The sequence below is a fragment of the Ranitomeya variabilis genome, chromosome 8 (assembly GCF_051348905.1).
Source record: "Ranitomeya variabilis isolate aRanVar5 chromosome 8, aRanVar5.hap1, whole genome shotgun sequence".
Classification (NCBI taxonomy): domain Eukaryota; kingdom Metazoa; phylum Chordata; class Amphibia; order Anura; family Dendrobatidae; genus Ranitomeya; species Ranitomeya variabilis.
Genome location: NC_135239.1, coordinates 36,640,305 through 36,656,956, shown reverse-complemented (window position 1 = coordinate 36,656,956; position 16,652 = coordinate 36,640,305). Strand labels below are relative to the sequence as shown.

General features: G+C 45.6%; 1 protein-coding gene across 8 annotated transcripts in view; it reads right to left on the bottom strand.

Moving 5' to 3' along the window:
• RC3H1 (ring finger and CCCH-type domains 1) overlaps nucleotides 1-15,121 on the bottom strand; it is a 73,860-nt gene extending 58,739 nt beyond the window's left edge. For 7 of the 8 annotated variants that reach the window (XM_077276269.1, XM_077276260.1, XM_077276261.1 and 4 more), the window contains exon 1: nucleotides 14,920-15,052. The gene's annotated coding sequence lies outside the window, so the exon portion shown is untranslated. Of the gene's footprint in view, nucleotides 1-14,919 lie in introns of all 8 variants that reach the window. The other variant, XM_077276262.1, reaches the window with a different exon arrangement.
• Nucleotides 15,122-16,652: the final 1,531 nt, after the last annotated feature.

Below are 16,652 nucleotides of genomic sequence, written 5' to 3'. Positions count from 1 at the left end.
ACTCCAGACCGCGCCGCCCCACCAGCACAAAGCCACAGCAACAATGGCCGCCACACAGCACCAGCACCAAAATGAAGGGAGCATTTAAACTCACCTTCCTCCAGCTCTTCAGTGAGAGCCAAAATGGGCTAGACCCCTTACTTTGCAGTCTCCTGCTAATTAAAATCACCTGAGCCAAATGGGAGGAGTGCTGGTCCAAAAAAAGAGACAAGTACATGCTATGTGCAAAAAGAAAAAAAAAGAGCATGAACCGCACATCCCAAAATCATACGTTGATCTAAAGCCGCTAGGCAAAAATTTAAATACTGAATATGAGGTTTTCAGTTTAACATTCTGATCAGACTGTATGAAGCCCACTGCCCCTTCACGGCAAACCTCGTAGTGGGTCCTAACGCCCTAACGGAGCGGAGCCGTGCGGCGACCACCGCCGCAGCGGCCATGCACCAGCAGGGCGGACGGCCTGTTGCCCCACAGCACCCATGCTGCGAGACTGAGTCCCCAAGACTCCAGACCGCGCCGCCCCACCAGCACAAAGCCACAGCAACAATGGCCGCCACACAGCACCAGCACCAAAATGAAGGGAGCATTTAAACTCACCTTCCTCCAGCTCTTCAGTGAGAGCCAAAATGGGCTAGACCCCTTACTTTGCAGTCTCCTGCTAATTAAAATCACCTGAGCCAAATGGGAGGAGTGCTGGTCCAAAAAAAGAGACAAGTACATGCTATGTGCAAAAAGAAAAAAAAAAGAGCATGAACCGCACATCCCAAAATCATACGTTGATCTAAAGCCGCTAGGCAAAAATTTAAATACTGAATATGAGGTTTTCAGTTTAACATTCTGATCAGACTGTATGAAGCCCACTGCCCCTTCACGGCAAACCTCGTAGTGGGTCCTAACGCCCTAACGGAGCGGAGCCGTGCGGCGACCACCGCCGCAGCGGCCATGCACCAGCAGGGCGGACGGCCTGTTGCCCCACAGCACCCATGCTGCGAGACTGAGTCCCCAAGACTCCAGACCGCGCCGCCCCACCAGCACAAAGCCACAGCAACAATGGCCGCCACACAGCACCAGCACCAAAATAAGGGGTCTAGCCCATTTTGGCTCTCACTGAAGAGCTGGAGGAAGGTGAGTTTAAATGCTCCCTTCATTTTGGTGCTGGTGCTGTGTGGCGGCCATTGTTGCTGTGGCTTTGTGCTGGTGGGGCGGTGCGGTCTGGAGTCTTGGGGGCTCAGTCTCGCAGCATGGGTGCTGTGGGGCAACAGGCCGTCCGCCCTGCTGGTGCATGGCCGCTGCGGCGGTGGTCGCCGCACGGCTCCGCTCCGTTAGGGCGTTAGGACCCACTACGAGGTTTGCCGTGAAGGGGCAGTGGGCTTCATACAGTCTGATCAGAATGTTAAACTGAAAACCTCATGTTCAGTATTTAAATTTTTGCCTAGCGGCTTTAGATCAACGTATGATTTTGGGATGTGCGGTTCATGCTCTTTTTTTTCTTTTTCCACAAAGTCATACTGGTTCATTTACATTGAAAAAGAGGAGGGGGTGGGAGAGGGAAATCAGTTTTCAGGCGAAACCTAGAAGTGGGCACCCAGGATGGCAGGATCGGGAGAAGAGAGGTGTTGGCATGGGGGCACCAGAGGGTCCCCCTCCCACCCCGGTAGGATGGGGTGACAATTCTGGTTTATTCAGGAAATGTCATTCCTATTAATTCTGGCAATAATACACGACGGCGTAGTTTCTCTTCCCGTTTTTTTTCCGCCCCCTCAAGACATTGCTTGTTGCATGTTTAGGTCTTATTATTATTGTTATTATTTTTTTTTGTCCTGCTGTCATTGTGAAAACCACAATGTATAGATGCATAATGCAAGAGACACGTGCACCAGGACGCGAGCGGGATGTAAGCCGTGCAAAGGCGCCACCCAAGCCTCCGGGGCCAAAGGGTAGTGCCATCCTGGCACCCTGCGGTTTATGGTGGGGGGCGACCTCTAGCACCATTGCCAATCCTGAAAATTAAAAGGGCTGATTTGCTGTATTTCTCCCCAGCACTGCGGAGCTCGCGGCCACTTGTCTGTGCAGGTAAAAGGCAGCCGGACCCGATCACTAAAAAAGGGGTCTGTTCCCAGGCACAAACCCCCCCTGAAAAAGTGAAGAAGGAGACTGTGCTGCATTAGCGCTGCAGTCCTTAATTCTTAGGATCAAGAAGGTCAGACGCCCACCGCACATAATGTCTGATATAAGGGGGATGATTATTATTATTATTTTTTTGTTACTTAAATGCATGTAGTTTGGGCTATAAAGAAAAAATTTTATTAATTGATTTCCATGAATCATTTTGCACTGTTTGCCTCCTGTAGCCTCTGTGCTGCACCGTCCAATAAAGGCTGCAGAATGAGCTCTCGGAGAACCCATCAGCGAGAACGTTCTAAAGTTTGTTACTTAGGTTTATTTTTTTCAGCTAATCTATGGCCACAAGCAACATCAAAGTTGAATGTGCAGAGAAAAAAAAAAAAGAGCCTGTAAAGGCCAAAACGGGGCAAATTTTTTTATTAAACCGAATTGCAAAACAGATTTTTTTTTTTTTTTTTTTAGCCCCAACTACATGAAGTAAGAGTTAAAAAATAAAATTTGCCTCCTAAAAATCCCAACAAAGAAGTTGGGCAGTGCGCTTCTGAGCAGGGTTTTGAGTGATTCATCGTTATCTCACGGCCCCCCCAAAAACTGATTCACTTTAATGCCTGCTCTTTCTGCTTAGGAGTCCAGTGGGCGGAGCTATTCTGTGAGTGACAGCCTCCCCTGTATGACAGAGAGCGAGTATCCTATCACTACATGCTCCATGGCACGAACACTATAGGCACCGACATCCCCCATCAATGGCCATGCTACTCTTCATGGAAATTCACTTCCATCGTAGAGATTGAAGTGCCCCCCCTGGGGGATTGCAGCCAGTGCAGGGAGAAAAAAAATAAACAACTACTGTTAGTCAAGATATATCTGTTCCTGGAAAAGCTGGGTGACAACAACACAGGTTTCCAAGACTATAGTACAGGACGATAGCTCTACTTATATATTGATACAGGTGAAGGGGAAGTAAACGATGGGATGCAACTGAGCATATTTGTCATTCAGGACTCTGGGAAAGATGGGTAAAACCATGGCTGGGGTGCAGAGCCCAGCATGGATCATAGCCCACCTTTCTAAGGTGAATTGAAGTCTGAGGAAGTTGGGAAAGCTGGGTGACAGACTTGCAGAAAATGTCGTCCACCCAGCTTTCCCATTAATTTTCTTCCAGATCGGCCCCGCTGTTCGCTCCCCATGGCCCCCGACAGACCAGACATTTCCCTGTAGGCGGTGGTGATATAGCCAACCTTACACCACCTTTCTGAGCCTGCCACTGTAAAGCTAAGATGCTACTACGGCTTATGGAATACGTGGCCATCAGCCATAACGAGGGGCTGTCATAAAGAGCCAACTCTCATACAGAGGCCATAAAGAGCCAACTCTCATACGCATGCCATAAAGAGCCAACTCTCATACGCATGCCATAAAGAGCCAACTCTCATACGCATGCCATAAAGAGCCAACTCTCATACGCATGCCATAAAGAGCCAACTCTCATACGGAGGCCATAAAGAGCCAACTCTCATACGGAGGCCAGAAAGAGCCAACTCTCATACGGAGGCCAGAAAGAGCCAACTCTCATACGGAGGCCAGAAAGAGCCAACTCTCATACGGAGGCCAGAAAGAGCCAACTCTCATACGGAGGCCAGAAAGAGCCAACTCTCATACGGAGGCCAGAAAGAGCCAACTCTCATACGGATGCCAGAAAGAGCCAACTCTCATACGGATGCCAGAAAGAGCCAACTCTCATACGGATGCCAGAAAGAGCCAACTCTCATACGGATGCCAGAAAGAGCCAACTCTCATACGGATGCCAGAAAGAGCCAACTCTCATACGGATGCCAGAAAGAGCCAACTCTCATACGGATGCCAGAAAGAGCCAACTCTCATACGGATGCCAGAAAGAGCCAACTCTCATACGGATGCCATAAAGGGGCAATCGTGATCCAAAATACGCCATGTAAAATAAATGAATGAATGAATGAATTTATAGTCAGAAAGTATCAAGTCCCCGACAAATCCTATTAATGCCATAAAAGAATAGTTTAGACTGAACGCTTATGTCTGCGGAGCAGCCGACATGACGAGCGCGGCTATAACATGACTCGTCGCAGTCACCACCGGGCTATGAAAATGTGTGTAAATCGCCCTATTTAAGAAGGCGAATTACAGCAGCACAATAACTATTAGCGCCATTTAGTGTGAGCCATGTCATATAAATTTGGGGTGAAGGCCACCCCCAGTGACTACAGGCGATCCGAGCATCATTCAGCCCATAAAGCGCCGTCCAGGGAGGCAGCCATGATCCATCGGTGAACATTCAGGTTATTCCTGTACACTACTTTATATAAACCCTTCCTTTGCTCATTCATTCTCCTGCCTCTCCCATGGAGCGCTGGATATTCCGTAATTATACTTCAAGTGACTAATTTATTTCCTAAAATAACAACATCAGCCGCAAGAAAGGCGGGAAAAAAAAAAAAAAAAACAGCAGCAAATTTACACCAAACACATTGCACAATAGCGCAGCTACTACTGAATCACAAACATTAATGTAAAAAAAAAAAACAAAAAAAAACCCACACGTAAAACTTTTTTTTTCCAGCATAGGTTTAAAGGGAAAGAAAAAAGTCAGGAAACAAAAAAATATTGAATGTAGAATACTGAAAATCATTGGCTATTTTTACATAGGGTGCAGAATGGATTTAAAAAATAAAAATAAAAAGTAAAAAAAAAAGAAATGTTGTATTAAAAAAAAAAAGTTTAGTCTAAGTTTATCGCGAGATCTAGGAGCGACCCTATATGCACCTGAAGAAATGCAATTCCTGACATTAAGAAAAAAACCTTTGTAATATATCTTATCAGATAAATCTGCTTCTTTCTCCTCCTGGACTGATCATTCACTCTCAAAATTCTCATTTCACAAGCTAAGATTTTGCCATTACTGAGATAGGAGATGACAGTTGGTGCTCATAAGATTCCATGTAGAACTCTGAAACTCGCTCATTTCCTCTGCTTAGAAATGTATCAGTACCAACTGTCATGTGCTAAGATTCTATATAGATGAGAGGGGAGACTTACCGTATGTGCACCAATTGCCATCTCCTAGCTCAAATACAGGAAAACCTGTCTTCACTGAATACAGATTTTACCTATGAAATGGCAATTTTGAAAATGAATGATCAGTCCTGGAACAGAAAGAAACAGATTTCTATAAGATAGATTACAAAGTTTCTTTATGTGTACTATTAATTTATTACATTAAAAATGTTTATTTAAGTTTTAAGATGCTTAATTAAAATGCTCATTTAATTAAGAAAAATCATTTGCAAACAGGCTGGCAAGGCCGCAGTAGAACCCAATCTGCCTGACCCTTAAGTCTCCTTACGTCATCTGTTGGGGGAAGAGATGGCAGACCCCACACACAGGCTGCTGACTGATATCAGAGCGACTGGCCCACTTTAGACTAACGTCCTCCCATGTCTGACTGCAAGACTTTTCTCGTGCTGCACCAGTTCTCTGGAATGCTCTACCCCAGACAGATATATTCCTTTAGGCTATGTGCACACGTTGCGGATTTACTGCGGATCCACAGCGTTTTTTTCAGCGCAGAAACGCTGCAGATCCACAAATGATTTACAGTACAATGTAGATCAATGGAAAAAAAAATGCTGTGCTAATGGTGCGGAAAATTCGGCACGGAAAAAGCTGCGGATCAAAAGGAGCATGTCATTTATTTGTGCGGATCTGCAGCGTTTTTGTACCTATTTCATTATAGAAATCCATAGGGATAAAAATGCATGAAATCCGCACAAAACCCGCATAGAAAACGCATCAAATCCGCACCATAAATTCCAAAGGCAAATTCGCAACGTGTTCACATACTCTCAAATTTGCCCTAAAAACTCATCCTTTTAGCCAAGTCTTTCATATCCACCGATCTAACCCTTTTTTTTCTCCTCTTCTACATTATTTTAGCAGAACCTGGTCCCTTCTGTTTTAACAGCATCCCCCAGACTATACTTCATGCACCACAGAAATAAGCTGGGATAATACATACATATATATTATTTGAGTGTTTCCCCTGGAACCTGCTGAATTGAAAAGTGGAGAAAAAAAATAAAAAAAATAAATAAATATTATATATATATATATATATATATATATATATATATATATATATATTACAGACCAAAAGTTTGGACACACCTTCTCATTTAAGGATTTTCCTGTATTTTCATGACTATGAAAATTGTACATTCACACTGAAGGCATTAAAACTATGAATTGAGGCCATGTGCACACGTTCAGGTTTTTTCGCGTTTTTTTTCACGTTTTTTCGCGCTAAAAACGCTATAAAAACTCATTAAAAACGCATGCATTCTGCATTCTATCATTTAGAATGCATTCTGCATGTTTTGTGCACATGGATACGTTTTTTTCCCGCGAAAAAAACGCATCGCGGTAAAAAAATGAGCATGTTCATTAATTGCGGATTTTCTGCCTTTTTCCCGCAATTCTATGCATCTGGGGAAAAACGCACAAAAAACGCATCAAAAACGCGTGAAAAAACGCATGCGGATTTCTGGCAGTAATTTCCGTTTTTTTGTCAGGAAAATTTCTGCAAGAAATCCTGACGTGTGCACATAGCCTAACACATGTGGAATTATATACACAAAAAAGTGTGAAACAACTGAAATTATGTCTTATATTCTAGGTTCTTCAAAGTAGCCACCTTTTCCTTTGATGACTGCTTTGCACACTCTTGGCATTCTCTTGATGAGCTTCAAGAGGTAGTCACCAGGAATGGTCTGCTAACAATCTTGAAGGAGTTCCCAGAGATGCTTAGCACTTGTTGGCCCTTTTGCCTTCACTCTGTGGTCCAGCTCACCCCAAACCATCTCGATTGGGTTCAGGTCTGGTGACTGTGGAGGCCAGGTCATCTGGCGTAGCACCCCATCACTCTCCTTCTTGGTCAAATAGCCCTTACACAGCCTGGAGGTGTGATTGGGGTCATTGTCCTGTTGAAAAATAAATGATGGTCCAACTAAACGCAAACCGGATGGAATAGCATGCTGATGCAAGATGGTGTGGTAGCCATGCTGGTTCAGTATGCCTTCAGTTTTGAATAAATCCCCAACATCACCAGCAAAGCACTCCCACACCATCACACCTCCTCCTCCATGCTTCACGGTGGGAACCAGGCATGTAGAGTCCATCCGTTCACCTTTTCTGCGTCGCACAAAGACACAGTGGTTGGAACCAAAGATCTCAAATTTGAACTCAGACCAAAGCACAGATATCCACTGGTCTAATGTCCATTCCTTCTGTTCTTTAGCCCAAACAAGTCTCTTCTGCTTGTTGCCTGTCCTTAGCAGTGGTTTCCTAGCAGCTATTTTACCATGAAGGCCTGCTGCACAAAGTCTCCTCTTAACAGTTGTTGTAGAGATGTGTCTGCTGCTAGACCTCTGTGTGGCATTGACCTGGTCTCTAATCTGAGCTGCTGTTAACCTGCGATTTCTGAGGCTGGTGACTCGGATAAACGTATCCTCAGAAGCAGAGGTGACTCTTGGTCTTCCTTTCCTGGGGCGGTCCTCATGTGAGCCAGTTTCTTTGTAGCGCTTGATGGTTTTTGCCACTGCACTTGGGGACACTTTCAAAGTTTGCCCAATTTTTCGTTCTGACTGACCTTCATTTCTTAAAGTAATGATGGCCACTCGTTTTTCTTTACTTCGCTGCTTTTTTCTTGCCATAATACAAATTCTAACAGTCTATTCAGTAGGACTATCAGCTGTGTATCCACCAGACGTCTGCACAACACAACTGATGGTCCCAACACCATTTATAAGGCAAGAATTCCCACTTATTAAACCTGACAGGGCACACCTGTGAAGTGAAAACCATTCCCGGTGACTACCTCTTGAAGCTCATCAAGGGAATGCCAAGAGTGTGCAAAGCAGTCATCAAAGCAAAAGGTGGCTACTTTGAAGAACCTAGAATATAAGACATAATTTCAGTTGTTTCACACTTTTTTGTTAAGTACATAATTCCACATGTGTTAATTCATAGTTTTGATGCCTTCAGTGTGAATGTACAATTTTCATGGTCATGAAAATACAGAAAAATCTTTAAATGAGAAGGTGTGACCAAACTTTTGGTCTGTATGTACTGTGTGTGTGCGTGTATATATATATATTTTTTTAATGATTATCCTCCATACTGACATTTGTGGATACACCTGAACTTTGCATGATGGTTCCAGGAATGGCTTCTCGCTCCCAATCACAAGGTGGGATACATCCGTCCGTCCCCCCCCCCCCCGATTCCCACCAAAGAAGAGGAGACCCCCGGCTGCTTTCCTTTCCAGAGTTTTTGGTATGATGGCAGCCCGGCCGCGTGCACGTCACTACCATCACAGCAACCTGTCATGACTCAGCACAGAACGGAAATCATCACCAACAAAACAGGCAGAGAATGACATTAAGCCGAATTTCCCCCCCAGTCACGCAGCCCGCCACAGTGTAAAATCCACAGATGAAGCAGCGTTTCCACAACAGGCCACGCTGCCTTACTGTAACAAGGTAAGGGAAATCTGATCATTTTTGGTAAATTTCACACTTGCTGTTTTCTCTTCTAACCCGGATGATATGCTCTGTTATTTTTGGACAATTATAGGGGACATTTCCAGATCAGACATTTACTGCCCCCCAAGAATGTGGCCAATAAGACGGGAATCCCACCTTTGGGGTCTGCGTAATCCTGGAGAGCAGGGGTCCCCCAATCAAGCACAGATCTCAGCACCACTTTTATGCAAATTCTGAATATAAGCCCCATACGGTTTATCCTTTTTGGTCAATGTAGCTGTATGACTTATTTACCGAAAAAAAAAAAGACATTCCGAAGATTCAATATTTTTTATTTTTTCAGAATTTTAAGGGTTTGTCTGGGACTTTCACACTGATGGTCTTTCATAGGGTACATCATGAATATCAGGTTGGTGGGGGTGCGACACCTCCGCCGATCAGCTGTTATCAGTGCCAGACGAAAGTGCTCAGCTGCACAGCACAGCACCCCCAACTGTATAGTGGCCGAGGCCGGGTACTGCACATAGAACTCATATTCCTAAGGCTAGGGTCACATGACTATTTTTTCTTATCTGAGAAAAATCAGTCCAATTATGCTACTCACACTCTGATCAGTTTTTTTCTCACACGAGAAGATGGGAGAAAAAAAAGCCTCAATTTTCTCCATTTTGTCAGTTCATGGAAATCTGACTGCACTTGGATGTCATCCGAGTGCAGTCTAATGGTTTCCATAGGCTTAATGACTTGAATAGTCAAATGCAATCTGATTTTAGGATGCAAATTGGTCACGCTGCGATTGTTTTCCTTGGACAGACCTGATCCCAAAAAAAAAAAATCAAATAAGTTCACGGCCCGAGTGCTATCGGATGTTTTGTTGGATCCCACTCAAAACGAAAATACGGTCGTCTGCACGAGACCTAAGTATAGGCCATCAATGTAATAGTCCTAGGGAACCCCTTTAATCAACCAGGTAAATGTAATATTTTGACAGACTGGACCTTTAGGGACAAAACAAAACTTAGTTATGTTTATTTTTATTCAATTCTTTATCGTTGAATTGGGAAAAGGGAGGGTGATTTAAACATACATTATATACAGTGTATATATTTATTTTACTTTTTTTTTTTATTACTAATTTTAACTTTATTGTTTTGACCCCAAGGGAAGTCAAACCTTCGCTCGTTTGTCCAATATTTTAGTGTAAAGTAAGAAATGGAGGAAAACTCTACATTCACAGCAGCTGCGTGTTGTCGTGGGTCCCATAGATGTTGAATAGAGCACCTCACTGCTCCTCCTCACTGCAGACATGCACCCACTTCATCCAACCTGTTATACTAGTCCATGCACCCCAATCTCCCCACCACCCCCCCCCCAAAAAAAATTCGACCCCCATTTTATGATGCTTTTATACCATATAATGCAGCAGTGTCTGTATGACAAGGAGTTTTGCACACACTCATTAGATGCTTCAATACAAAACATAGGGTCGAGGTCTAACCATTGTGGCTAATGTTCATGGGTTATTTCCAGGAAGTTTAGGCTATGTTCACATGTTGCGTTTTTGCAGCGTTTTTTTATGCAACGTTTAATGACCTTACAGAAAGCAGGTTTTGCTTAGCTTTTATTGCAATTTTGTCAGGTTACGTTTTGTCTCTTGTGCATGCTGATAAAGTTTAGTGCCGCCCCAAAAAATCTGATTCTACTTCATCAGGATTTGGAAGCAAAAACGCAGCAAAACCTGATACCTGTGTTTTTTGCAGCCATTTTTGCACTACCCCATTGCTTTCAATGGATGAAAAACACAAACGTGACATGCTTCATTTTGAAAAAACGCAGCTCTTTGACAAAAGTCAGGAAAAAAAAAAAAAACAAGCTGTGTGCATGAGATTTCTGAAATCTCAGACTTTGCTTGAACTGTGAAATGCAACTGATAATGTGCCTACAAAAAAACGCTGCCTAAACGCAAAGTGTGAACATAGCCTGAGGGTATGTGCACACGTTGCGGATTTTGCTGCGGATTTTTCCGCAGCGGATTTGGAAAATGCGCAGTGCAAAACCACTGCGGTTTTCACTGCGGATTTTCACGCGGTTTCTTCTGCGGATTCCTCTGCGGGTTTTCAACTGCACTTTCCTATTGGTGCAGGTTGAAAACTGCTGCGGAATCCGCAGAAAGTAGTGACATGCTACTTCTTTTTTTCCGCAGCGAATTTGCGCGGAATTTTCCACAGCATGTGCACTGCGGTTTTTGTTTTCCATTGGTTAACATTGTACTGTACACCGCATGGAAAACTGCTGCGGATCCGCAGCAAAAACCGCAAAGTGTGCACATACCGAGAGTCTTAACAAAAAAAAAAGCCCTAATGGCCAGTGTGAAAATTGCAAGAATTTATTTTTTGCTTTTAAGGCTATGTGCACACACTGCGGATTTGACTGCGGATTCTCAGCAGGTTTCCATGCGCTGTACAGTTCCATGAAAACCTATGGAAAAGCAAATCTGCAGTGCACATGCTGTGGAAAATTCTGCGCAGAAACGCAGCGGTTTATTTTCCGCAGCATGTCAAATTCTTTGTGCAGATTCCGCAATGTTTTACACCTATTCCATTATAGGAATCCGCAGGTGTAAAAACGCAGGCGAAATCCACACAAAATCTAAAGAAAACCAGCAGTTAACCCGCAGGTCATTTTACCTGCGGATTCATGCGCAGAAAAACCTGCAATGGAATCCGCAACGTCTGCACATACCCTGCGTTTTACCTGCGGATTCCGTGCGGAATTCGCCTGCGGTTTTACACCTGCAGATTCCTATAATGGAATAGGTGTAAAACGCTGACAAATCTGCACAAAGAATTGACATGCTGCGGAAAATAAATTGATGCGTTTCTGCGCGGAATTTTCTGCAGCATCTGCACTGCGGATTTGGTTTCCATAGGTTTACATGGCACTGTACAATGCATGGAAAACTGCTGCGGATCCGTAGGGCCAAATCTGCTGTAGATCCGCAGAAAAATCCGCAAAGTGTGCACATACCCTTATACCGACAAAAGAAAAAAAAAAAATTGTTAAAAATTATATTTAGCACAAAAACCTGATTTAAACAATATGTCATTTTCTAATACATATTCCCTTTATGGAAGCACTCCCAAGAGTTTTCTTCTGAATACATGTAATAGAAGCGCAATAAAATACTTTGCGATCATCGTATTCCCAGTTTTCACCACCTCCCTTGTCTATAGTTCCGCATTCTCACACGACATAGACTTACATTGTAAAGGCAGTACACCAGAGAGCGAAAAATCGGACTGCACTCAGATTGCCATCCGAGTGCAGTCCGATGATTTCCACGCACTCGCTGACTCGCATGGCCTAGTGAGATCCAAATATCAGACATGTGAACAGCCCCGTAGACCAACATTGGTCTTGGTGTGATCCGATATTTTGTCACATCGCCCTCTGGCCAACAATACGGCCATAAATGTGACTTCTGACTCACACACAGAGCGCAGTGTGATCCGGTAAATCAGAATTTCAGTGAGCGAGAAGAGCGACGCGGCGCTGGAAACTGGGAAAGGCGACGATCAGTATTTTACTGTACACACGTTTTTAGTGAGGTTTAGCAAATAAAATATTTCTTGGAGAGGGGAGGGGATGGTGGCAGGTAGGAGGAGGTTCACAGGGCTCTGGCATGGTGGCCACAGACTACTGAGCCATCGTCCTGGAAATCTTTTTGCTCAACTCTACTAGCAGGTAAACATCCGTCAACCAAAGGAGGAAAAGAAAAAGTCAATATTCAGCAACATGGTCGGCCATGCAATTCTGTTACCTATGAAACCAAAGTGCAAACAGTCCCAGAGCGATCTACGTAATGTGCCCCCCATACCACAACCGTTGCTACAATGCACAGTAACAATATAAAGAACTCTGTAATCTGAAGTTTGTTTCCACTGAAAGTGTCTTTTTTAGTCGTTTCCTGATCGCTTTTTTCAGCAGTTTTTTTTCTAGTGTTTTTAGGGTGACTTTCAGAGTGTGTTTTTTTTTTTACTGTAATCAGTTAGGAATAAACCAAAGTAAAGTCATTGCCAATACGCTCAAAAATGATGCCTGGGTGTATATGCCTTCTGAATGCATAAAAAAAGGGAAAAAAAATGCATCACAATAGAGCACAGACAATGTGAATGTATCACAACAGGCAATAAACAACAGACAGCTATTGTGTATTTTGGTGGGGAAACAAAAAATGCGCACATGTGAACATTGCCTTATAAAGTAGCTGAAATTTTGTCTGACACTGGAAAAATATCAACAACAAATAGTGACGATTCGAGTGCAGATTTACTAGTTAAATAAATATAGATTTTTTATTTATTTAACAATATACACTTTTTATAAATTATATATATATATATATATATATATTTTTTTTTTATTTTTTTTATTTTTTTTTAAACACTATATTTTTTTTTTACAGATTCATGAGTAATCTACAACATAAACTGACGCATTGTGGATTAAAAATCTGCAGTGTGTGTTTCTGTAGGGTGTGGATGAGGTTTAGGAAATTTTCGTCCACTGTGGATTTTCCCTCCGAAATTCGGACTGAAAATCATCAATGTACCTGCCACACGCGAGCGCGGCCTTACAAAGCACACATGAACTCTTGGCGCTATTAGTTAGGAAGTCATTCAGAATCTCTAGTGAATCGCTTTCCACCGGCGCGGTGGCCAGAAAGGTGTCTGTTGCTAAGCAACTGATGTCACAAAGAGCAAGTGACACAGCAGGAATTCCACGGTAACGTGAAGGTCCTCACCCACCGTAGACGGCCGGAGGGGGCAAATCTCATCACATGAGCGGAGACCACCAACTTTTTATTTAAACTACAATACAATAATAAGGCAAATTAGACAATTCTGACCATTAGAGTCGATCATTAGGAAATTATAACCGGCAGACCAAAGACTACCGTTTACATAAAGTATCTCCCTCTTCTGCCTGTTTAGTCTGGCACGTTGATGAGGTTGTCCCCCTTTTTACTTTAATCCATGTATTTTGGGCTAAAAGTCATTTTGGCAATTTGGTTTCATTAAAAACGTTGCACTTTCTTTTTCTGGCTGCAGAATGAGTTAACTGCGGATCTGTCAGTGAGCTCGTTAACGGGAGCCATCCTGATGTTATCTGTCTTGTTCTGAGCTCCTCTCAGCTTATTTATTGATCACAGATTACCGTATATTATAAATTGAATGTGCAGAAAAAACAAACAAAAACAAGCCGGCGCAAATTTTTTAAAGAGACCCAATTGCAAAAGTGATTTTTTTTTTTCAAGCTACAAATGCAGGCATTTAAGTAAAAAAATTTTTTTAAAAAAAAGGTCCCCCCAGAGGTGAACGTTGAGCCCACCAGGACGCGGTAATGACAGAGGCTTGCGATTCCCCAGGGGTCTCAGACCACCACTGTATATTTCTCAGGGACAATAATGTCATGCCCACCCACATGATCGCTGGTAACTCATCACATGACCAGTGATTGGCTGCAGAGGTCACACGTCCTGTCATATCATTTTATATATTTATTTTACTGTGTGAAACATTAGAAAAAACTACAACAAACAAATGAATCAAAGTGTGAAATGACAATGGCTGCTGTAACCATAACAACCAGTGATACAATGCTGCAGGATATTAACGACTCGTCAGTCACGTGAAATTCAGCCCCCCACTCCTCATTAGCATTCGCACGGGCACACCCTGCCGCCGCCGCCGCTCTCCCAGTCCCCGGCACCGCGCGAGCCCGGCAGCCCCACACTGGGCCCAACGGATAATGGCAGCCAACAACAAAGAAAGGAACAGTTGCCCGTAGCAACCAATCAGAACGCAGCTCTTATAGAAGCAAAGTGAAAGCGGCCGTCTGGTTGGTTGCTACGGGTAACTACAGCTTCCCTCAGCCGCCGCGGTTGTAATCCATATTAGTAAATAGCCGCGCGGTCTGGGCGGGGCAGGTGCCGAGTCACACAGCTCCGGGCCTCCTCCTCCCGCGAAGCGGCGGCCGCGGGCAGGAGACCCCCGAGAAAGCCTGCGGCCTAGCCGTTGTCGCCCAGCAGCAGCTGTAATCGCATCCATCCCCCACCTCCCCCCGGGAGCTGAGAATAGCACACCCTCCTCCCAGGGAGCGACGGCGCCAGCCGCCATCAGTCCTCACACCAGGCCCCAGGCGGGACCGCAGCACTCACCGGCGATGGGTCTCAGCTGTCCGTGTCCCGGGCATTTCGAGCTGCCGGCGGGGGGCTCGCCTGGCGGAGAGCGGGGAGCATCGTGTCCTTCCGGCTGCTCAGCTCTTCTTCCTGCTCCCAGAATCCTGCGCGCTCCCTCCCCTCCCCCAGTCCAGACTCACCCCTCCTCTCCTGAGCGACATCTGCCCACTCCTCCCGTGTCATCCCCACCTCCACCACCGGCAGGACAGGGGCAGGAGGCGGACCCGTCCTAGATCAGAGTCCGCTCCGTGCTGCCCAGAGGACGCGTTCTAGGAGATGGCACCGTCCACACCTGACTGCTGTGTGCGGCCGTACAGCATGCGTTACAGAGAATCACCCGTCCTAGATCAGAGTCCGCTCCGTGCTGCCCAGGGGACGTGTTCTAGGAGATGGCACCGTCCACACCTGAGTGCTGTGTGCGGCCGTACAACAGAGAATCACCCGTCCTAGATCAGAGTCCGCTCCGTGCTGCCCAGAGGACGTGTTCTAGGAGATGGCACCGTCCACACCTGACTGCTGTGTGCGGCCGTACAGCATGCGTTACAGAGAATCACCCGTCCTAGATCAGAGTCCGCTCCGTGCTGCCCAGAGGACGCGTTCTAGGAGATGGCACCGTCCACACCTGACTGCTGTGTGCGGCCGTACAACATGCATTAAAGAGAATCACCCTTTCTAGATCAGAGTCCACTCCGTGCTGCCCAGAGGACGTGTTCTAGGAGATGGCACCGTCCACACCTGACTGCTGTGTGCGGCCGTACAGCATGCGTTATAAAGAATCACCCGTCCTAGATCAGAGTCCGCTCCGTGCTGCCCAGAGGACGTGTTCTAGGAGATGGCACCGTCCACACCTGACTGCTGTGTGCGGCCGTACACCATGCGTTACAGAGAATCACCCGTCCTAGATCAGAGTCCGCTCCGTGCTGCCCAGGGGACGTGTTCTAGGAGATGGCACCGTCCACACCTGACTGCTGTGTGCGGCCGTACAACATGCATTAAAGAGAATCACCCTTTCTAGATCAGAGTCCACTCCGTGCTGCCCAGAGGACGTGTTCTAGGAGATGGCACCGTCCACACCTGACTGCTGTGTGCGGCCGTACAGCATGCGTTATAAAGAATCACCCGTCCTAGATCAGAGTCCGCTCCGTGCTGCCCAGAGGACGTGTTCTAGGAGATGGCACCGTCCACACCTGACTGCTGTGTGCGGCCGTACACCATGCGTTACAGAGAATCACCCGTCCTAGATCAGAGTCCGCTCCGTGCTGCCCAGGGGACGTGTTCTAGGAGATGGCACCGTCCACACCTGAGTGCTGTGTGCGGCCGTACAACAGAGAATCACCCGTCCTAGATCAGAGTCCGCTCCGTGCTGCCCAGAGGACGTGTTCTAGGAGATGGCACCGTCCACACCTGACTGCTGTGTGCGGCCGTACAGCATGCGTTACAGAGAATCACCCGTCCTAGATCAGAGTCCGCTCCGTGCTGCCCAGAGGACGCGTTCTAGGAGATGGCACCGTCCACACCTGACTGCTGTGTGCGGCCGTACAACATGCATTAAAGAGAATCACCCTTTCTAGATCAGAGTCCACTCCGTGCTGCCCAGAGGACGTGTTCTAGGAGATGGCACCGTCCACACCTGACTGCTGTGTGCGGCCGTACAGCATGCGTTATAAAGAATCACCCGTCCTAGATCAGAGTCCGCTCCGTGCTGCCCAGAG